The following is a 22,705-nucleotide window of genomic DNA, read 5'->3' as shown; positions in this document are numbered from 1 at the left end:
TGATCCATGCCACGGGAAGCGTGACATTCCTGCTACAGCCTGGAAGGAAAGCGCACGTGCATGCCCCCACTCGAGCCGAGGCCTGACTCCCCTGGGGAGACTCCAGAAGTACCCAAAGATCCATGTCAGCCGCTGAGAGGAATCCTCGGTTCCGGCCCTGACTCCACACAAGGTTTTTGGCCCCGGTATCGACGGGAGAGGAATCCCGAGAGGCCCCCTAGCAACTCGCATGGGGACTGGCCTTTCCCGAGGCCACCAGGGCGGGTCCCTGAGGTCCCCATCGTAACTCGAGAACACCAGCCGCAACTCGAGAAAATCCAGGAAGTTCTCCCTTCCAGGCGAGATGAGGCCTATTTCCAATGAGGCGTCTGGAGACTAATGACACCTAACCTCTGGAACTTCGAAAGGGTCTTTCACACCCTTGCTGCAACTCAAGAAGTTCACCGCCATACCCGTTTCCACTCGAGAGGAAGTACGATGGTCCCGCCCACATCCAGAGGAGCCCCGTTTCCCCCTCGGAGCTCGAGATGAGGGATCCTTTCCCTGCTTTCAACGGGAAAGAATTCCCGGCGTTCCCGTCCCATCTCAAGAGGAAGCACTCTCAACAGGATAGGCGAGAGGAACTCAATGGTCGTACCACCATACCAAGAGTTCTCCAGATGTCTCAGTCCATTCCAGAGGAACCTCTTTGCCCTGCACTGGCTCATCTTTCACGCCGAGGATCGACTCACACCACGGTGGCACGTGGGACAGCCCTGTGGGAAAGCCTCGAGGGAAAGCCTCGAGGGAAATCCACAGATCCTTTGATCCACGCGACGGGAAGCGTGACATTGCTGCTACAGCCTGGAAGGAAAGCGCACGTGCATGCCCCCACTCGAGACGAGGCCTGACTCCCCTGGAGATACTCCAGAAGTACCCAAAGATGCATGTCAGCCCCTGAGAGGAATCCTCGGTTCCGGCCCTGACTCCACACAAGGTTTTTGGCCCCGGTATCGACGGGAGAGGAATCCCGAGAGGCACCCTAGCAACTCGCATGGGGACTGGCCTTTCCTGAGGCCACCAGGGCGGGTCCCTGAGGTCCCCATCGTAACTCGAGAACACCTGACGCAACTCGAGAAAATCCAGGAAGTTCTCCCTTCCAGGCGAAATGAGGCCTATTTCCGATGAGGCGTCGTGAGACTAATGACACCGAACCTCTGGAACTTCGAAAGGGTCTTTCACACCCTTGCTGCAACTCAAGAAGTTCACCACCATACCCGTCTCCACTCGAGAGGAAGCACGACGGTCCCACCCCCATTCAGAGAGCCCCGTTTCCCCCTCGTAGCTCGAGATGAGGGATCCTTTCCCTGCTTTCAACGGGAAAGAATTCCCAGGATTCCCGTCGCATCTCAAGAGGAGGCACTCTCAACAGGAAAGGCGAGAGGAACTCCATGGTCGTACCACCAATCCAAGAGTCCCCCAGATGTCTCAGTCCATTCCAGAGGAACCTCTTTGCCCTGCACTGGCTCATCTTTCACGCTGAGGATCGACTCACACCATGGTGGCCCGTGAGACAGCCCTGTGGGAAAGCCTCGAGGGAAAACCTCGAGGGAAAACCACAGATCCTTTGATCCACGTGACAGGAAGCGTGACATTGCTGCTACAGCCTGGAAGGAAAGCACACGTGCATGCCCCCACTCGATACGAGGCCTGACTCCCCTGGGGAGACTCCAGAAGTCCGCCAAGATCCATGTCAGCACCGGAGAGGAATCCTCGGTTCCGGCGCTGACTCCACACATGGTTTTGGCCCCGGTATCGACGGGAGAGGAATCCCGAGAGGCCCCTTAGCAACGCGCATGGGGACTGGCCTTTCCTGAGGGCACCAGGGCGGGTCCCTGAGGTCCCCGTCGTAATTCGAGAACACCTGCCGCAACTCGAGAAAATCCAGGAAGTTCTCCCTTCCAGGCGAGATGAGGCCTATTTCCGATGAGGCGTCTGGAGACTAATGACACCTAACCTCTGGAACTTCGAAAGGGTCTTTCACACCCTTGCTGCAACTCAAGAAGTTCACCGCCATACCCGTCTCCACTCGAGAGGAAGCACGGTGGTCCCGCACACATCCAGAGGAGCCCCGTTTCGCCCTCGTAGCTCGAGAGGAGGGATCCTTTCCCTGCTTTCAATGGGAAAGAATTCCTGTCATTCCCGTCGCATCTCAAGAGGAGGCACTCTCAACAGGAAAGGCGAGAGGAACTCCATGGTCGTACCACCATTCCAAGAGTCACCCAGATGTCTCAGTCCATTCCAGAGGAACCTCTTTGCCCTGCACTGGCTCATCTTTCACGCCGAGGATCGACTCACACCACGGTGGCACGTGAGACAGCCCTCTGGGAAAGCCTCGAGGGAAAGCCTTAGAGAAAACCACAGATCCTTTGATCCACTAGACGGGAAGCGTGACATCCCTGCTACAGCCTGGAAGGAAAGCGCACGTGCATGCCCCCACTCGAGACGAGTCCTGACTCCCCTGGGGTGACTCCAGAAGTACCCAAAGATTCATGTCAGCCCCTGAGAGGAATCCTCGGTTCCGGCCCTGACTCCACACAAGGTTTTTGGCCCCGGTATCGACGAGAGAGGATTCCCGAGAGGCCCCCTAGCAACTTGTATGGGGACTGGCCTTTCCTGAGGCCACCAGGGCGGGTCCCTGAGGTCCCCGTCGTAACTCGAGAACACCTTCCGCAACTCGAGAAAATCCTGGAAGTTCTCCCTTCCAGGCGAGATGAGGCCTATTTCCGATGAGACGTCTGGAGACTAATGACACCTAACCTCTGGAACTTCGAAAGGGTCTTTCACACCCTGCTGCAACTCAAGAAGTTCACCGCCATACCCGTCTCCACTCGAGAGGAAGCACGATGGTTCCGCCCACATCCAGAGGAGCCCCGTTTCCCCCTCGTAGCTCGAGATGAGGGATCCTTTCCCTGCTTTCAACGGGAAAGAATTCCCGGCGTTCCTGTCGCATCTCAAGAGGAGGCACTCTCAACAGGAAAGGCGAGAGGAACTCCATGGTCGTACCACCATTCCAAGAGTCCCCCAGATGTCTCAGTCCATTCCAGAGGAACCTCTTTGCCCTGCACTGGCTCATCTTTCACGCCGAGAATCGACTCATACCACGGTGGCACTTGGGACAGCCCTGTGGGAAAGCCTTGAGGGTAAGCCTCGAGGGAAAACCACAGATCCTTTGATCCACGTGACGGGAAGCGTAACATTGCTGCTACAGCCTGGAAGGAAAGTGCACGTGCATGCCCCCAATCGAGACGAGGCCTGACTCCCCTGAGAGACTCCAGAAGTACCCAAAGATACATGTAAGCCCCTGAGAGGAATCCTCGGTTCCGGCCCTGATTCCACACAAGGTTTTTGGCCCCGGTGTCGACGTGAGAGGAATACTGAGAGGCCCCGTCGCAACTCGCATGGGGACTGGCCTTTCCTGAGGCAACCAGGGCGGGTCCCTGAGGTCCCCGTCGTAACTCAAGAACACCTGCCCCTACTCGAGAAAATCCAGGAAGTTCTCCCTTCCAGGCGAGATGAGGCCTATTTCCGATGAGGCGTCTGGAGACTAATGACACCTAACCTCTGGAACTTCGAAAGGGTCTTTCACACCCTTGCTGCAACTCAAGAAGTTCACCGCCATACCCGTCTCCACTCGAGAGGAAGCACGATGGTCCCGCCCACATCCAGAGGAGCCCCGTTTCCCCCTCGTAGCTCGAGATGAGGGATCTTTTGCCTGCTTTGAACGGGAACGAATTCCCGGCGATCCCGTCGCATCTCAAGAGGAGGCACTCTCAACAGGAAAGGCGAGAGGAATTCCATGGTCGCACCACCATTCCAAGAGTCCCCCAGATGTCTCAGTCCATTCCAGAGGAAACTCTTTGCCCTGCACTGGCTCATCTTTCACGCCGAGGATAGACTCACAACACGGTGGCACGTGGGAAAGCCTCGAGGAAAAGCCTCGAGGGAAAATCACAGATCCTTCGATCCACGCGACGGGAAGCATGACATTACTGCTACAGTCTGGAAGGAAAGCGCACGTGCATGCCCCCACTCGAGACGACGCCTGACTCCCCTGGAGAGACTCCAGAAGTACCCGAAGATACATGTCAGCCCCTGAGAGGAATTCTCGGTTCCGGCCCTGACTCCACACAAGGTTTTTGGCCCCGGTATCGACGGGAGAGGAATCCCGAGAGGCCCCCTAGCAACTCCCATGGGGACTGGCCTTTCCTGAGGCCACCAGGGCGGGTCCCTGAGGTCCCCGTCGTAACTCGAGAACACCTGCCGAAACTCGAGAAAAACCAGGAAGTTCTCCCTTCCAGGCGAGATGAGGCCTATTTCCGATGAGGCGTCTGGAGATTAATGACACCTAACCTCTGGAACTTCGAAAGGGTCTTTCACACCCTTGCTGCAACTTAAGAAGTTCACCGCCATACCCGTCTCCACTCGAGAGGAAGCACGATAGTCCCGCCCACATCCAGAGGAGCCCCGTTTCCCCCTCGTAGCTCGAGATGAGGGATCGTTTTTCTGCTTTCAACGGAAAAAATTCCCGGCGTTCTTGTCGCATCTCAAGAGGAGGCACTCTCAACAGGAAAGGCGAGAGGAACTCCATGGTCGTACCACTATTCCAAGAGTCCCCCAGATGTCCCAGTCCATTCCAGAGGAACCTCTTTGCCCTGCACTGGCTCATCTTTCACGCCGAGGATCGACTCACACCACGGTGGCACGTGGGACAGCCCTGTGGGAAAGCCTCGAGGGAAAGCTTCGAGGGAAAACCACAGATCCTTTGATCTACGCGACAGGAAGCGTGACATTGCTGCTATATCCTGGAAGGAAAGCGCACGTCCATGCCACTGCTCGAGACGAGGCCTGACTCCCCTGGGGAGACTCCAGAAGTACCCAAAGGTCCATGTCAGCCCCAGAGAGGAATCCTCGGTTCCGGCCCTGAATGCACACAAGGTTTTTGGCCCCGGTATCGACGAGAGAGGAATCCGGAGAGGCCCCCTAGCAACTCCCATGGGGACTGGCCTTTCCTGAGGCCACCAGGGCGGCTCCCTGAATTCCCCGTCGTAACTCGAGAACACCTGCCGCAACTCGAGAAAATCCAGAAAGTTCTCCCTTCCAGGCGAGATGAGGCCTATTTCCGATGAGGAGTCTGGAGACTAATGACACCTAACCTCTGGAACTTCGAAAGGGTCATTCACACCCTTGCTGCAACTCAAGATGTTCACCGCCATACCCCGTCTCCACTCGAGAGGAAGCACGAAGGTCCCGCCCACATCCAGAGGAGCCCCGTTTCCCCCTCGTAGCTCGAGATGAGGGATCCTTTCCCTGCTTTCAACGGGAAAGAATTCCCGGCGTTCCGTCGCATCTCAAGAGGAGGCACTCTCAACAGGAAAGTCCAGAGGAACTCCATGGTCTTACCCCCATTCCAAGAGTCCCCCAGATGTCTCAGTCCATTCCACAGGAAACTCTTTGCCCTGAACTGGCTCATCTTTCACGCCGAGGATCGACTCACACCACGGTGGCACGTGGGACAGCCCTGTGGGAAAGCCACGAGGGAAAACCACACATCCTTTGATCTACGCGACGGGAAGCGTGACATTCCTGCTACAGCCTGGAAGGAAAGCGCACGTGCATGCCCCCACTAGAGACGAGGCCTGACTTCCCTGGGGAGACTCCAGAAGGACCCAAAGATCCATGTCAGCCCCTGAGAGGATTCCTCAGTTCCGGCCCTGACTCCACACAAGGCTTTTGGCCCCGGTATCGACGGGAGAGGAATCCCGAGAGGCCCCCTAGCAACTCGCTTGGGGACTGGCCTCTCATGAGGCCACCAGGGCGGGTCCCTGAGGTCCCCGTCGTAACTCGAGAACACCAGCCGCAACTCGAGAAAATCCAGGAAGTTCTCCCTTCCAGGCGAGATGAGGCCAATTTCTGATGAGGCGTCTGGAGACTAATGACACCTAACCTCTGGAACTTCGAAAGGGTCTTTCACACCCTTGCTGCAACTCAAGAAGTTCACCGCCATAGCCGTCTCCACTCGAGATGAAGCATGATGGTCCCGCCCACATCCAGAGGAGCCCCGTTTCCCCCTCGTAGCTCGAGATGAGGGATCCTTTCCCTGCTTTCAACGGGAAAAAATTCCCGGCGTTCCGCTCGCATCTCAAGAGGAGGCACTCTCAACAGGAAAGGCGAGAGGAACTCCATGGTCGTACCACCATTCCAAGAGTCCCCCAGATGTCTCAGTCCATTACAGAGGAAGCTCTTTGCTCTACACTGGCTCATCTTTCACGCCGAGGATCGACTCACACCACGGTGGCACGTGGGACAGCCCTGTGGGAAAGCCTCGAGGGAAAGCCTAGAGGGAAAACCACAGATCCATTGATCTACGCGACGGGAAGCGTGATATTGCTGCTACAGCCTGGAAGGAAAGCGCACGTGCATGCCCCCGCTCGAGACGAGGCCTGACTCCCCTGGGGAGACTCCAGAAGTACCCAAAGGTCCATGTCAGCCCCTGAGAGGAATCCTCGGTTCCAGCCCTGACTCCACACAAGATTTTTGGCCCCGGTATCGACGGGAGAGGAATCCCGAGAGGCCCCCGAGCAACTCCCATGGGGACTGGCCTTTCCTGAGGCCACCAGGGCGGGTCCCTGAATTCCCCGTCGTAACTCGAGAACCCTGCCACAACTCGAGAAAATCCAGGAAGTTCTCCCTTCCAGGCGAGATGAGGCCTATTTCCGATGAGGAGTCTGGAGACTAATGACACCTAACCTCTGGAACTTCGAAAGGGTCATTCACACCCTTGCTGCAACTCAAGATGTTCACCGCCATACCCCGTCTCCACTCGAGAGGAAGCACGAAGGTCCCGCACACATCCAGAGGAGCCCCGTTTCCCCCTCGTAGCTCGAGATGAGGAATCCTTTCCCTGCTTTCAACGGGAAAGAATTCCCGGCGTTCCCGTCGCATCTCAAGAGGAGGCACTCTCAACAGGAAAGGCGAGAGGAACTTCATGGTCGTACCACCATTCCAAGAGTCCCCCAGATGTCTCAGTCCATTCCACAGGAACCTCTTTGCCCTGAACTGGCTCATCTTTCACGCCGAGGATCGACTCACACCACGGTGGCACATGGAACAGCCCTGTGGGAAAGCCTCGAGGGAAAGCCTCGAGGAAAAACCACAGATCCTTTGATCCACGCCACGGGAAGCATGACATTGCTGCTACAGCCTGGAAGGAAAGCGCACGTGACTGCCCCTACTCGAAACGAGGCCTGACTCCCCTGGGGAGACTCCAGAAGTACCCAAAGATCCATGTCAGCCCCTGAAAGGAATCCCCGGTTCCGGCCCTGACTCCACACAAGGTTTTTGGCCCCAGTATCGACGGGAGAGGAATCCCGAGAGGCCCCCTAGCAACTCGCATGGGGACTGGCCTTTCCTGAAGCCACCAGGGCGGGTCCATGAGGTCCCCGTCGTAACTCGAGAACACCTGCCGCAACTCGAGAAAATCCAGGAAATTCTCCCTTCCAGGCGAGATGAGGCCTATTAACGATGAGGCGTCTGGAGACTAATGACACCTTACCCTGGAACTTCGAAAGGGTCTTTCACACCCTTGCTGCAACTCAAGAAGTTCACCGCCATACCCGTCTCCACTCGAGAGGAAGCACGATGGTCCCGCCCACATCCAGAGGAGCCCCGTTTCCCCCTCGTAGCTCGCGATGAGGGATCCTTTCCCTGCTTTCAACGGGAAAGAATTCCCGGCGTTCCCGTCGCATCTCAAGAGGAGGCACTCTCAACAGGAAAGGCGAGAGGAACTCCATGGTCGTACCACCATTCCAAGAGTCCCCCAGATTTCTCAGTCCATTCCAGAGGAACCTCTTTGCCCTGCACTGGCTCATCTTTCACGCCGAGGATCGACTCACACCACGGTGGCACGTGGGACAGCCCTGTGGGAAAGCCTCGAGGGAAAGCCTCGAGGGAAAACCACAGATCCTTTGATCTACGCGACGGGAAGCGTGACATTGCTGCTACATCCTGGAAGGAAAGCGCACGTGCATGCCCCCGCTCGAGACGAGGCCTGACTCCCCTGGGGAGACTCCAGAAGTACCCAAAGGTCCATGTCAGCCCCTGAGAGGAATCCTCGGTTCCGTCTCTGATTGCACACAAGGCTTTTGGCCCCGGTATCGTCGAGAGAGGAATCCCGAGAGGCCCCCTAGCAACTCCCATGGGGACTGGCCTTTCCTGAGGCCACCAGGGCGGCTCCCTGAATTCCCCGTCGTAACTCGAGAACACCTGCCGCAACTCGAGAAAATCCAGGAAGTTCTCCCTTCCAGGCGAGATGAGGCCTATTTCCGATGAGGAGTCTGGAGACTAATGACACCTAACATCTGGAACTTCGAAAGGGTCATTCACACCCTTGCTGCAACTCAAGATGTTCACCGCCATACCCCGTCTCCACTCGAGAGGAAGCACGAAGGTCCCGCCCACATCCAGAGGAGCCCGGTTTCCCCCTCGTAGCTCGAGATGAGGGATCCTTTCCCTGCTTTCAACGGGAAAGAATTCCCGGCGTTCCGTCGCATCTCATGAGGAGGCACTCTCAACAGGAAAGTCCAGAGGAACTCCATGGTCTTATCCCCATTCCAAGAGTCCCCCAGATGTCTCAGTCCATTCCACAGGAAACTCTTTGCCCTGAACTGGCTCATCTTTCACGCCGAGGATCGACTCACACCACGGAGGCACGTGGGACAGCCCTGTGGGAAAGCCTCGATGGAAAACCACACATCCTTTGATCCACGCGACTGGAAGCGTGACACTGCTGCTACAGCCTGGAAGGAAAGCGCACGTGCATGCCCCCAATCGAGACGAGGCCTGACTCCCCTGGGAAGACTCCAGAAGTACCCAAAGATCCATGTCAGGTCCTGAGAGGAATCCTCGGTTCCGGCCCTGACTCCACACAAGGTTTTTGGCCCCGGGATTGATGAGAGAGGATTCCCGAGAGGCCCCGTAGCAACTCGCATGGGGACTGGCCTTTCCTGAGGCCACCAGGGCGGGTCCCTGAGGTCCCCATCGTAACTCGAGAACACCTGACGCAACACGAGAAAATCCAGGAAGTTCTCCCTTCCAGGCGAGATGAGGCCTATTTCCGATGAGGCGTCTTGAGACTAATGACACCGAACCTCTGGAACTTCGAAAGGGTCTTTCACACCCTTGCTGCAACTCAAGAAGTTCACCGCCATACCCGTCTCCACTCGAGAGGAAGCACGGTGGTCCCGCCCACATCCAGAGGAGCCCCGTTTCCCCCTCGTAGCTCGAGAGGAGGGATCCTTTCCCTGCTTTCAATGGGAAAGAATTCCTGTCATTCCCGTCGCATCTCAAGAGGAGGCACTCTCAACAGGAAAGGCGAGAGGAACTCCAGGGTCGTACCACCATTCCAAGAGTCACCCAGTTGTCTCAGTCCATTCCAGAGGAACCTCTTTGCCCTGCACTGGCTCATCTTTCACGCCGAGGATCGACTCACACCACGGTGGCACGTGAGACAGCCCTGTGGGAAAGCCTCGAAGGAAAGCCTCAGAGAAAACCACAGATCCTTTGATCCACGCGACGGGAAGCGTGACATCGCTGCTACAGCCTGGAAGGAAAGCGCACGTGCATGCCCCCACTCGAGACGAGTCCTGACTCCCCTGGGGTGACTCCAGAAGTACCCAAAGATCCATGTGAGCCCCTGAGAGGAATCCTCGGTTCCGGCCCTGACTCCACACAAGGTTTTTGGCTCCGGGATTGACGAGAGAGGATTCCCGAGAGGCCCCTTAGCAACTAGCATGGGGACTGGCCTTTCCTGAGGCCACCAGGCCGGGTCCCTGAGGTCCCCTTTGTAACTCGAGAACACCTGCCGCAACTCGAGAAAATCCAGGAAATTCCCCCTTCCAGGCGAGATGAGGCCTATTTCCGATGAGGCATCTTGAGACTAATGACACCTAACCTCTGGAACTTCGAAAGGGTCTTTCACACCCTTGCTGCAACTCAAGAAGTTCACCGCCATACCCGTCTCCACTCGAGAGGAAGCACGATGGTCCCGCCCACATCCAGAGGAGCCCCGTTTCCCCCTCGTAGCTCGCGATGAGGGATCCTTTCCCTGCTTTCAACGGGAAAGAATTCCCGGCGTTCCCGTCGCATCTCAAGAGGAGGCACTCTCAACAGGAAAGGCGAGAGGAACTCCATGGTCGTACCACCATTCCAAGAGTCCCCCAGATTTCTCAGTCCATTCCAGAGGAACCTCTTTGCCCTGCACTGGCTCATCTTTCACGCCGAGGATCGACTCACACCACGGTGGCACGTGGGACAGCCCTGTGGGAAAGCCTCGAGGGAAAGCTTCGAGGGAAAACCACAGATCCTTTGATCTACGCGACGGGAAGCGTGACATTGCTGCTACATCCTGGAAGGAAAGCGCACGTGCATGCCCCCGCTCGAGACGAGGCCTGACTCCCCTGGGGAGACTCCAGAAGTACCCAAAGGTCCATGTCAGCCCCTGAGAGGAATCCTCGGTTCCGGCCCTGAATTCACACAAGGTTTTTGGCCCCGGTATCGACGAGAGAGGACTCCCGAGAGGCCCCCTAGCAACTCCCATGGGGACTGGCCTTTCCTGAGGCCACCAGGGCGGCTCCCTGAATTCCCCGTCGTAACTCGAGAACACCTGCCGCAACTCGAAAAAATCCAGGAAGTTCTCCCTTCCAGGCGAGATTAGGCCTATTTCCGATGAGGAGTCTGGAGACTAATGACACCTAACCTCTGGAACTTCGAACGTGTCATTCACACCCTTGCTGCAACTCAAGATGTTCACCGACATACCCCGTCTCCACTCGAGAGGAAGCACGAAGGTCCCGCCCACATCCAGAGGAGCCCCGTTTCCCCCTCGTAGCTCGAGATGAGGGATCCTTTCCCTGCTTTCAACGGGAAAGAATTCCCGGCGTTCCGTCGCCTCTCAAGAGGAGGCACTCACAACAGGAAAGTCCAGAGGAACTCCATGGTCTTACCCCCATTCCAAGAGTCCCCCAGATGTCTCAGTCCATTCCACAGGAACCTCTTTGCCCTGAACTGGCTCATCTTTCACGCCGAGGATCGAATCACACCACGGTGGCACGTGGGACAGCCCTGTGGGAAAGCCTCGAGGGAAAGCCTTGAGGGAAAACCACAGATCCTTTGATCCATGCGACGGGAAGCTTGACATTGCTGCTACAGCCTGGAAGGAAAGCACACGTGCATGCCCCCACTCGAGACGAGGCCTGACTCCCCTGGGGAGACTCCAGAAGTACGCCAAGATCCATGTCAGCACCGGAGAGGAATCCTCGGTTCCGGCGCTGACTCCACACAAGGTTTTGGCCCCGGTATCGATGGGAGAGGAATCCCGAGAGGCCCCCTAGCAACGCGCATGGGGACTGGGCTTTCCTGAGGCCACCAGGGCGGGTCCCTGATGTCACCGTCGTAACTCGAGAACACCTGCCGAAACTCGAGAAAATCCAGGAAGTTCTCCCTTCCATGCGAGATGAGGCCTATTTCCGATGAGGCGTCTGGAGACTAATGACACCTAACCTCAGGAACTTCGAAAGGGTCTTTCACACCCTTGCTGAAACTGAAGAAGTTCACCGCCATACCCGTCTCCACTCGAGGGGAAGCACGATGGTCCCGCCCACATCCAGAGGAGCCCCGTTTCCCCCTCGTAGCTCGAGATGAGGGATCCTTTCCCTGCTTTCAACGGGAAAGAATTTCCGGCGTTCCCGTCGCATCTCAAGAGGAGGCACTCTCAACAGGAAAGGCGAGAGGAACTCCATGGTCGTACCACCATTCCAAGAGTCCCCCAGATGTCTCAGTCCATTCCAGGGGAACCTCTTTGCCCTGCACTGGCTCATCTTTCACGCCGAGGATCGACTCACACCATGGTGGCACGTGGGACAGCCCTGTGGGAAAGCCTCGCGGGAAAGCCTCGAGGGAAAACCACAGATCCTTTGATCCTCGCGACGGGAAGCGTGACATTGCTGCTACAGCCTGGAAGGAAAGCGCACGTGCATGCCCCCACACGAGACGAGGCCTGACTCCCCTGGGGAGACTCCAGAAGTACCCAAAGATCCATGTCAGCCCCTGAGAGGAATCCTCGGTTCCGGCCCTGACTCCACACAAGGTTTTTGGCCCCGGTATCGACGGGAGAGGAATCCCGAGAGGCCGCCTAGCAACTCGCATGGGGACTGGCCTTTCCTGAGGCCACCAGGGCGGGTCCCTGAGGTCCCCGTCGTAACTCGAGAACACCTGCCGCAACTCGAGAAAATCCAGGAAGTTCTCCATTGCAGGCGAGATGAGGCCTATTTCCGATGAGGCGTCTGGAGACTAATGACACCTAACCTCTGGAACTTCGAAAGGGTCTTTCACACCCTTGCTGCAACTCAAGAAGTTCACCGCCATACCCGTCTCCACTCGAGAGGAAGCACGATCGTCGGGCCCACATCCGGAGGAGCCCGGTTTCTCCCTCGTAGCTCGAGATGAGGGATCCTTTCCCTGCTTTCAACGGGAAAGAATTTCCGGCGTTCCCGTCGCATCTCAAGAGGAGGCACTCTCAACAGGAAAGGCGAGAGGAACTCCATGGTCGTACCACCATTCCAAGAGTCCCCCAGATGTCTCAGTCCATTCCAGAGGAACCTCTGTGCCCTGAACTGGCTCATCTTTCACTCCGAGGATCTACTCACACCACGGTGGCACGTGGGACAGCCCTGTGGGAAAGCGTCGAGGGAAAGCCTCGAGGGAAAACCACAGATCCATTGATCCACGCGACGGGAAGCCTGACATTGCTGCTACAGCCTGGAAGGAAAGTCCACGTGCATGCCCCCACTCGAGACGAGGCCTGACTCCCCAGGGGAGACTCCAGAAGTACCCAAAGATCCATGTCAGACCCTGAGAGGAATCCTCGGTTCCGACCCTGACTCCACACAAGGTTTTTGGCCCCTGTATCGACGGGAGTGGAATCCCGAGAGGCCCCCTAGCACCTCGCATGGGGACTGGCCTTTCCTGAGGCCACCAGGGCGGGTCCCTGAGGTCCCCGTCGTAACGCGAGAACATCTGCCGCAACTCGAGAAAATCCAGGAAGTTCTCTCTTCCAGGTGAGATGAGGCTTATTTCCGATGAGGCGTCTGGAGACTAATAACACCTAAACTCTGGAACTTCGAGAGGGTCTTTCACACCCTTGCTGCAACTCAAGAAGTTCACCGCCATACCCGTCTCCACTCGAGAGGAAGCACGATGGTCCCGCCCACATCCAGAGGAGACTCGTTTCCCCTCGTAGCTCGAGATGAGGGATCCTTTCCCTGCTTTCAACCGGAAAGAATTCCCGGCATTCCCATCGCATCTCAAGAGGAGGCACTCTCAACAGGAAAGGCGAGAGGAACTCCATGGTCGTATCACCATTCCAAGAGTCCCCCAGATGTCTCAGTCCATTCCACAGGAACCTCTTTGCGCTGAACTGGCTCATCTTTCACGCCGAGGATCGACTCACACCACGGTGGCACGTGGGACAGCCCTGTGGGAAAGCTTCGAGGGAAAGCCTCGAGGGAAAACCACAGATCCTTTGATCCACTCGACTGGAAGTGTGACATTGCTGCTACAGCCTGGAAGGAAAGCGCACGAGCATGCCCCCTCTCGAGACGAGGCCTGACTCCCCTGGGGAGACTCCAGAAGTACGCCAAGATCCATGTCAGCACCGGAGAGGAATCCTCGGTTCCGGCGCTGACTCCACACAAGGTTTTGGCCCCGGTATCGATGGGAGAGGAATCCCGAGAGGCCCCCTAGCAACGCGCATGGGGACTGGGCTTTCCTGAGGCCACCAGGGCGGGTCCCTGATGTCACCGTCGTAACTCGAGAACACCTGCCGAAACTCGAGAAAATCCAGGAAGTTCTCCCTTCCATGCGAGATGAGGCCTATTTCCGATGAGGCGTCTGGAGACTAATGACACCTAACCTCAGGAACTTCGAAAGGGTCTTTCACACCCTTGCTGAAACTGAAGAAGTTCACCGCCATACCCGTCTCCACTCGAGGGGAAGCACGATGGTCCCGCCCACATCCAGAGGAGCCCCGTTTCCCCCTCGTAGCTCGAGATGAGGGATCCTTTCCCTGCTTTCAACGGGAAAGAATTTCCGGCGTTCCCGTCGCATCTCAAGAGGAGGCACTCTCAACAGGAAAGGCGAGAGGAACTCCATGGTCGTACCACCATTCCAAGAGTCCCCCAGATGTCTCAGTCCATTCCAGGGGAACCTCTTTGCCCTGCACTGGCTCATCTTTCACGCCGAGGATCGACTCACACCATGGTGGCACGTGGGACAGCCCTGTGGGAAAGCCTCGCGGGAAAGCCTCGAGGGAAAACCACAGATCCTTTGATCCTCGCGACGGGAAGCGTGACATTGCTGCTACAGCCTGGAAGGAAAGCGCACGTGCATGCCCCCACACGAGACGAGGCCTGACTCCCCTGGGGAGACTCCAGAAGTACCCAAAGATCCATGTCAGCCCCTGAGAGGAATCCTCGGTTCCGGCCCTGACTCCACACAAGGTTTTTGGCCCCGGTATCGACGGGAGAGGAATCCCGAGAGGCCGCCTAGCAACTCGCATGGGGACTGGCCTTTCCTGAGGCCACCAGGGCGGGTCCCTGAGGTCCCCGTCGTAACTCGAGAACACCTGCCGCAACTCGAGAAAATCCAGGAAGTTCTCCATTGCAGGCGAGATGAGGCCTATTTCCGATGAGGCGTCTGGAGACTAATGACACCTAACCTCTGGAACTTCGAAAGGGTCTTTCACACCCTTGCTGCAACTCAAGAAGTTCACCGCCATACCCGTCTCCACTCGAGAGGAAGCACGATCGTCGGGCCCACATCCGGAGGAGCCCGGTTTCTCCCTCGTAGCTCGAGATGAGGGATCCTTTCCCTGCTTTCAACGGGAAAGAATTTCCGGCGTTCCCGTCGCATCTCAAGAGGAGGCACTCTCAACAGGAAAGGCGAGAGGAACTCCATGGTCGTACCACCATTCCAAGAGTCCCCCAGATGTCTCAGTCCATTCCAGAGGAACCTCTGTGCCCTGAACTGGCTCATCTTTCACTCCGAGGATCTACTCACACCACGGTGGCACGTGGGACAGCCCTGTGGGAAAGCGTCGAGGGAAAGCCTCGAGGGAAAACCACAGATCCATTGATCCACGCGACGGGAAGCCTGACATTGCTGCTACAGCCTGGAAGGAAAGTCCACGTGCATGCCCCCACTCGAGACGAGGCCTGACTCCCCAGGGGAGACTCCAGAAGTACCCAAAGATCCATGTCAGACCCTGAGAGGAATCCTCGGTTCCGACCCTGACTCCACACAAGGTTTTTGGCCCCTGTATCGACGGGAGTGGAATCCCGAGAGGCCCCCTAGCACCTCGCATGGGGACTGGCCTTTCCTGAGGCCACCAGGGCGGGTCCCTGAGGTCCCCGTCGTAACGCGAGAACATCTGCCGCAACTCGAGAAAATCCAGGAAGTTCTCTCTTCCAGGTGAGATGAGGCTTATTTCCGATGAGGCGTCTGGAGACTAATAACACCTAAACTCTGGAACTTCGAGAGGGTCTTTCACACCCTTGCTGCAACTCAAGAAGTTCACCGCCATACCCGTCTCCACTCGAGAGGAAGCACGATGGTCCCGCCCACATCCAGAGGAGACTCGTTTCCCCTCGTAGCTCGAGATGAGGGATCCTTTCCCTGCTTTCAACCGGAAAGAATTCCCGGCATTCCCATCGCATCTCAAGAGGAGGCACTCTCAACAGGAAAGGCGAGAGGAACTCCATGGTCGTATCACCATTCCAAGAGTCCCCCAGATGTCTCAGTCCATTCCACAGGAACCTCTTTGCGCTGAACTGGCTCATCTTTCACGCCGAGGATCGACTCACACCACGGTGGCACGTGGGACAGCCCTGTGGGAAAGCTTCGAGGGAAAGCCTCGAGGGAAAACCACAGATCCTTTGATCCACTCGACTGGAAGTGTGACATTGCTGCTACAGCCTGGAAGGAAAGCGCACGAGCATGCCCCCTCTCGAGACGAGGCCAGACTCCCCTGGGGAGACTCCAGAAGTACCCAAAGATCCATGTCACCCCTGAGAGGAATCCTCGGTTCCGGCCCTGACTCCACACAAGGTTTTTGGCCCCAGTATCGACTGGAGAGGAATCCCGAGATGCCCCCTAGCAACTCGCATGGGGACTAGCCTCTCCTGAGGCCACCAGGGCGGGTCCCTGAGGTCCCCGTCGTAACTCGAGAACACCTGCCGCAACTCGAGAAAATCCAGGAAGTTCTCCCTTCCAGGCGAGACGAGGCCTATTTCCGATGAGGCATCTAGAGACTAATGACACCTAACCTCTGGAACTTCGAAAATATCTTTCTCACCCTTGCTGCAACTCAAGAAGTTCACCGCCATTCCCATCTCCACTTGAGAGGAAGCACGATGGTCCCGCCCACATCCAGAGGAGCCCGGTTTCCACCTCGTAGCTCGAGATGAGGGATCCTTTCCCTGCTTTCAACGGGAAAGAATTCCCGGCGTTCCCGTTGCATCTCAAGAGGAGGCACTCTCAACAGGAAAGGCGAGAGGAACTCCATGGTCGTACCACCATTCCAAGAGTCCCCCAGATGTCTCAGTCCATTCCAGAGGAACCTCTTTGCCCTGCACTGGCTCATCTTTCACTCCGAGGATCGATTCACACCACGGTGGCACGTGGGACAGCCCTGTGGGAAAGCCTCGAGGGAAAGCGTCGAGGGAAAACCACAGATCCTTTGATCCACGCGACGGGAAGCGTGACATTGCTGCTACAGCCTGGAAGGAAAGCGCTCGTGCATGCCCCCACTCGAGACGAGGCTTGACTCCTCTGGGGAGATTCCAGAAGTACCCTAAGATCCATGTCAGCCCCAGAGAGGAATCCTCGTTTCCGGCCCTGACTCCACACAAGGTTTTTGGCCCCGGTATCGACGGGAGAGGAATCCCGAGAGGCCCCCTAGCAACTCGCATGGGGACTGGCCTTTCCTGAGGCCACCAGGGCGGGTCCCTGATGTCACCGTCGTAACTCGAGAACACCTGCCGCAACTCGAGAAAATCCAGGAAGTTCTCCCTTCCAGGCGAGATGAGGCCTATTTCCGATGAGGCGTCTGGAGACTAATGACACCTAACCTCTGGAACTTCGAAAGGGTCTTTCACACCCTTGCTGCAACTCAAGAAGTTCACCGCCATACCCGTCTCCACTCAAGAGGAAGCACGATGGTCCCGCCCACATCCAGAGGAGACCCGTTTCCCCCTCGAAGCTCGAGATGAGGGATCCTTTCCCTGCTTTCAACGGGAAAGAATTCCCGGCGTTCCTGTCGCATCTCAAGAGGAGGCACTCTCAACAGGAAAGGCGAGAGGAACTCCATGGTCGTACCACCATTCCAAGAGTCCCCCAGATGTCTCAGTCCATTTCAGAGGAACCTCTTTGCCCTGCCCTGGCTCATCTTTCACGCCGAGGATCTACTCACACCACGGTGGCACGTGGGACAGCCCTGTGGGAAAGCCTCGAGGGAAAACCACAGATCCTTTGATCCAGGCGACGGGAAGCATGACATTGCTGCTACAGCCTTGAAGGAAAGCGCACGTGCATGCCCCCACTCGAGACGAGGCCTGACTCCCCTGGGGAGACTCCAGAAGTACCCAAAGATCCATGTCAGCCCCTGAGAGGAATCCTCGGTTCCGGCCCTGACTCCACACAAGGATTTTGGCCCCGGTATCGACGGGAGAGTAATCCCGAGAGGCCCCCTAGCAACTCGCATGGGGACTGGACTTTCCTGAGGCCACCAGGCCGGGTCCCTGAGGTCCCCGTCGTAACTCGAGAACACCCGACGCAACTCGAGAAAATCCAGGAAGTTCTCCCTTCCAGGCGAGATGAGGCCTATATCCGATGAGGCGTCTGGAGACTAATGACACCTAACCTCTGGAACTTCGAAAGGGTCTTTCACACCCTTGCTGCAACTCAAGAAGTTCACCGCCATACCCGTCTCCACTTGAGAGGAAGCACGATGGTCCCGCCCACATCCAGAGTAGCCTCGTTTCCCCCTCGAAGCTCGAGATGAGGGAAACTTTCCCTGCTTTCAACGGGAAAGAATTCCCGGCGTTCCCGTCGCATCTCAAGAGGAGACACTCTCAACAGGAAAGGCGAGAGGAACTCCATGGTCGTACCACCATTCCAAGAGTCCCCCAGATGTCTCAGTCCATTCCACAGGAACCTCTTTGCCCTGAACTGGCTCATCTTTCACGCCGAGGATCGACTCACACCAAGGTGGCACGTGGGACAGCCCTGTGGGAAAGCCTCGAGGGAAAACCACACATCCTTTGATCCACGCGACGGGAAGCGTGACATTCCTGCTACAGCCTGGAAGGAAAGCGCACGTGCATGCCCCCACTAGAGACGAGGCCTGACTCCCCTGGGGAGACTCCAGAAGTACCCAAAGATCCATGTCAGCCCCTGAGAGGATTCCTCAGTTCCGTCCCTGACTCCACACAAGGTTTTTGGCCCCGGTATCGACGGGAGAGGCATCCCGAGAGGCCCCTAGCAACTCTCATGGGGACTGGCCTCTCCTGAGGCCACCAGGGCGGGTCCCTGAGGTCCCCGTCGTAACTCGAGAACACCTGCCGCAACTCGAGAAAATCCAGGAAGTTCTCCCTTCCAGGCGAGATGAGGCCAATTTCTGATGAGGCGTCTGGAGACTAATGACACCTAACCTCTGGAACTTCGAAAGGGTCTTTCACACCCTTGCTGCAACTCAAGAAGTTCACCGCCATAGCCGTCTCCACTCGAGATGAAGCATGATGGTCCCGCCCACATCCAGAGGAGCCCCGTTTCCCCCTCGTAGCTCGAGATGAGGGATCCTTTTCCTGCTTTCAACGGGAAAAAATTCCCGGCGTTCCGCTCGCATCTCAAGAGGAGGCACTCTCAACAGGAAAGGCGAGAGGAACTCCATGGTCGTACCACCATTCCAAGAGTCCCCCAGATGTCTCAGTCCATTCCAGAGGAACCTCTTTGCCCTGCACTGGCTCATCTTTCACTCCGAGGATCGATTCACACCACAGTGGCACGTGGGACAGCCCTGTGGGAAAGCCTCGAGGGAAAGCCTCGAGGGAAAACCACAGATCCTTTGATCCACGCGACGGGAAGCGTGACATTGCTGCTACAGCCTGGAAGGAAAGCGCTCGTGCATGCCCCCACTCGAGACGAGGCTTGACTCCTCTGGGGAGATTCCAGAAGTACCCAAAGATCCATGTCAGCCCCAGAGAGGAATCCTCGTTTCCGGCCCTGACTCCACACAAGGTTTTTGGCCCCGGTATCGACGGGAGAGGAATCCCGAGAGGCCCCCTAGCAACTCGCATGGGGACTGGCCTTTCCTGAGGCCACCAGGGCGGGTCCCTGATGTCACCGTCGTAACTCGAGAACACCTGCCGCAACTCGAGAAAATCCAGGAAGTTCTCCCTTCCAGGCGAGATGAGGCCTATTTCCGATGAGGCGTCTGGAGACTAATGACACCTAACCTCTGGAACTTCGAAAGGGTCATTCACACCCTTGCTGCAACTCAAGATGTTCACCGCCATACCCCGTCTCCACTCGAGAGGAAGCACGAAGGTCCCGCACACATCCAGAGGAGTCCCGTTTCCCCCTCGTAGCTCGAGATGAGGGATCCTTTCCCTGCTTTCAACGGGAAAGAATTTCCAGCGTTCCGTCGCATCTCAAGAGAGGCACTCTCAACAGGAAAGTCCAGAGGAACTCCATGGTCTTACCCCCATTCCAAGAGTCCCCCAGATGTCTCAGTCCACTCCACAGGAACCTCTTTGCCCTGAACTGGCTCATCTTTCACGCCGAGGATCGACTCACACCACGGTGGCACGTGGGACAGCCCTGTGGGAAAGCCTCGAGGGAAAGCCTCGAGGGAAAACCACAGATCCTTTGATCCACGCCACGGGAAGCGTAACATTGCTGCTACAGCCTGGAAGGAAAGCGCACGTGCATGCCCCCACTCGAGACGAGGCCTGACTCCCCTGGGGAGACTCCAGAAGTTCCCAAAGATCCATGTCAGCCCCTGAGAGTAATCCTCGGTTCCGGCCCTGACTCCACACAAGGTTTTTGGCCCCGGTATCGACGGGAGAGGAATCCCGAGAGGCCCCCTAGCACCTCGCATGGGGACTGGCCTCTCCTGAGGCCACCAGGGCGGGTCCCTGAGGTCCCCGTCGTAACTCGAGAACACCTGCCGCAACTCGAGAAAATCCAGCAAGTTCTCCCTTTCAGGCGAGATGAGGCCTATTTCCGATGAGGCGTCTGGAGACTAATGACACCTAACCTCTGGAACTTCGAAAGGGTCTTTCACACCCTTGCTGCAACTCAAGAAGTTCACCGCCATACCCGTCTTCACTCGAGAGGAAGCACGATGGTCCCGCCCACATCCAGAGGAGCCCCGTTTCCCCCTCGTAGCTCGAGATGTGGGATCCTTTCCCTGCTTTCAACGGGAAAGAATTCCCGGCGTTCCCGTCGCATCTCAAGTGGAGGCACTCTCAACAGGAAAGGCGAGAGGAACTCCCTGGTTGTACCACCATTCCAAGAGTCCCCCAGATGTCTCAGTCCATTCCAGAGGAACCTCTTTGCCCTGCACTGGCTCATCTTTCACGCCGAGGATCGACTCACACCATGGTGGCACGTGGGACAGCCCTGTGGGAAAGCCTCGAGGGTTAGCCTCGAGGGAAAACCACAGATCCTTTGATCCACGCGACGGGAAGCGTGGCATTGCTGCTACAGCCTGGAAGGAAAGCGCACGTGCATGCCCCCACTCGAGACGAGGCCTGACTCCCCTGGGGAGGCTCCAGAAGTACCCAAAGATCCATGTCAGCCCCTGAGAGGAATCCTCGCTTCTGACCCTGACTCCATACAAGGTTTTTGGCCCCGGTATCGACGGGAGAGCAATCCCGAGAGGCCCCCTAGCACCTCGCATGGGGACTGGCCTTTCCTGAGGCCACCAGGGCGGGTCCCTGAGGTCCCCGTCGTAACTCGAGAACACCTGCCGCAACTCGAGAAAATCCAGGAAGTTCTCCCTTCCAGGCGAGATGAGGCCTATTTCCGATGAGGCGTCTGGAGACTAATGACACCTAACCTCTGGAACTTCGAAAGGGTCTTTCACACCCTTGCTGCAACTCAAGAAGTTCACCGCCATACCCGTTTCCACTCGAGAGGAAGTACGATGGTCCCGCCCACATCCAGAGGAGCCCCGTTTCCCCCTCGGAGCTCGAGATGAGGGATCCTTTCCCTGCTTTCAACGGGAAAGAATTCCCGGCGTTCCCGTCGCATCTCAAGAGGAAGCACTCTCAACAGGATAGGCGAGAGGAACTCAATGGTCGTACCACCATACCAAGAGTTCTCCAGATGTCTCAGTCCATTCCAGAGGAACCTCTTTGCCCTGCACTGGCTCATCTTTCACGCCGAGGATCGACTCACACCACGGTGGCACGTGGGACAGCCCTGTGGGAAAGCCTCGAGGGAAAGCCTCGAGGGAAATCCACAGATCCTTTGATCCACGCCACGGGAAGCGTGACATTGCTGCTACAGCCTGGAAGGAAAGCGCACGTGCATGCCGCCACTCGAGACGAGGCCTGACTCCCCTGGGAAGACTCCAGAAGTACCCAAAGATCCATGTCATCCCCTGAGAGGAATCCTCGGTTCCGGCCCTGACTCCACACAAGGTTTTTGGCCCCGGTATCGACGGGAGAGGAATCCCGAGAGGCCCCCTAGCACCTCGCATGGGGACTGGCCTCACCTGAGGCCACCAGTTCGGGTCCCTGAGGTCCCCGTAGTAACTCGAGAACACCTGCCGCAACTCGAGAAAATCCAGGAAGTTCTCCCTTCCAGGCGAGATGAGGCCTATTTCCGATGAGGCGTCTGGAGACTAATGACACCTAACCTCTGGAACTTCGAAAGGGTCTTTCACACCCTAGCTGCAACTCAAGAAGTTCACCGCCATACCCGTCTCCACTCGAGAGGAAGCACGATGTTTCCGCCCACATCCAGAGGAGCCCCGTTTCCCCCTCGTAGCTCGAGATGAGGGATCCTTTCCCTGCTTTCAACGGGAAAGAATTCCCGGCGTTCCCGTGGCATCTCAAGAGGAGGCACTCTCAACAGGAAAGGCGAGAGGAACTCCATGGTCGTACCACCATTCCAAGAGTCCCCCAGATGTCTCAGTCCATTCCAGAGGAACCTCTTTGCCCTGCACTGGCTCATCTTTCACGCCGAGGATCGACACACACCACGGTGGCACGTGGGACAGCCCTGTGGGAAAGCCTCGAGGGAAAGCCTCGAGGGAAAACCACAGATCCTTTGATCCACGCCACAGGAAGCGTAACATTGCTGCTACAGCCTGGAAGGAAAGCGCACGTGCATGCCCCCACTCGAGACGAGGCCTAACTCCCCTGGGGAGACTCCAGAAGTACCCAAAGATCCATGTCAGCCCCTGAGAGGAATCCTCGGTTCCGGCCCTGACTCCACACAAGGTTTTTGGCCCCGGTATCGACGGGAGAGGAATCCCGAGAGGCCCCCTAGCACCTCGCATGGGGACTGGCCTCTCCTGAGGCCACCAGGGCGGGTCCCTGAG

The sequence above is a fragment of the Capricornis sumatraensis genome, unplaced genomic scaffold (assembly GCF_032405125.1).
Source record: "Capricornis sumatraensis isolate serow.1 unplaced genomic scaffold, serow.2 scaffold7, whole genome shotgun sequence".
NCBI lineage: Eukaryota > Metazoa > Chordata > Mammalia > Artiodactyla > Bovidae > Capricornis > Capricornis sumatraensis.
This window is presented reverse-complemented; position numbering follows the sequence as displayed.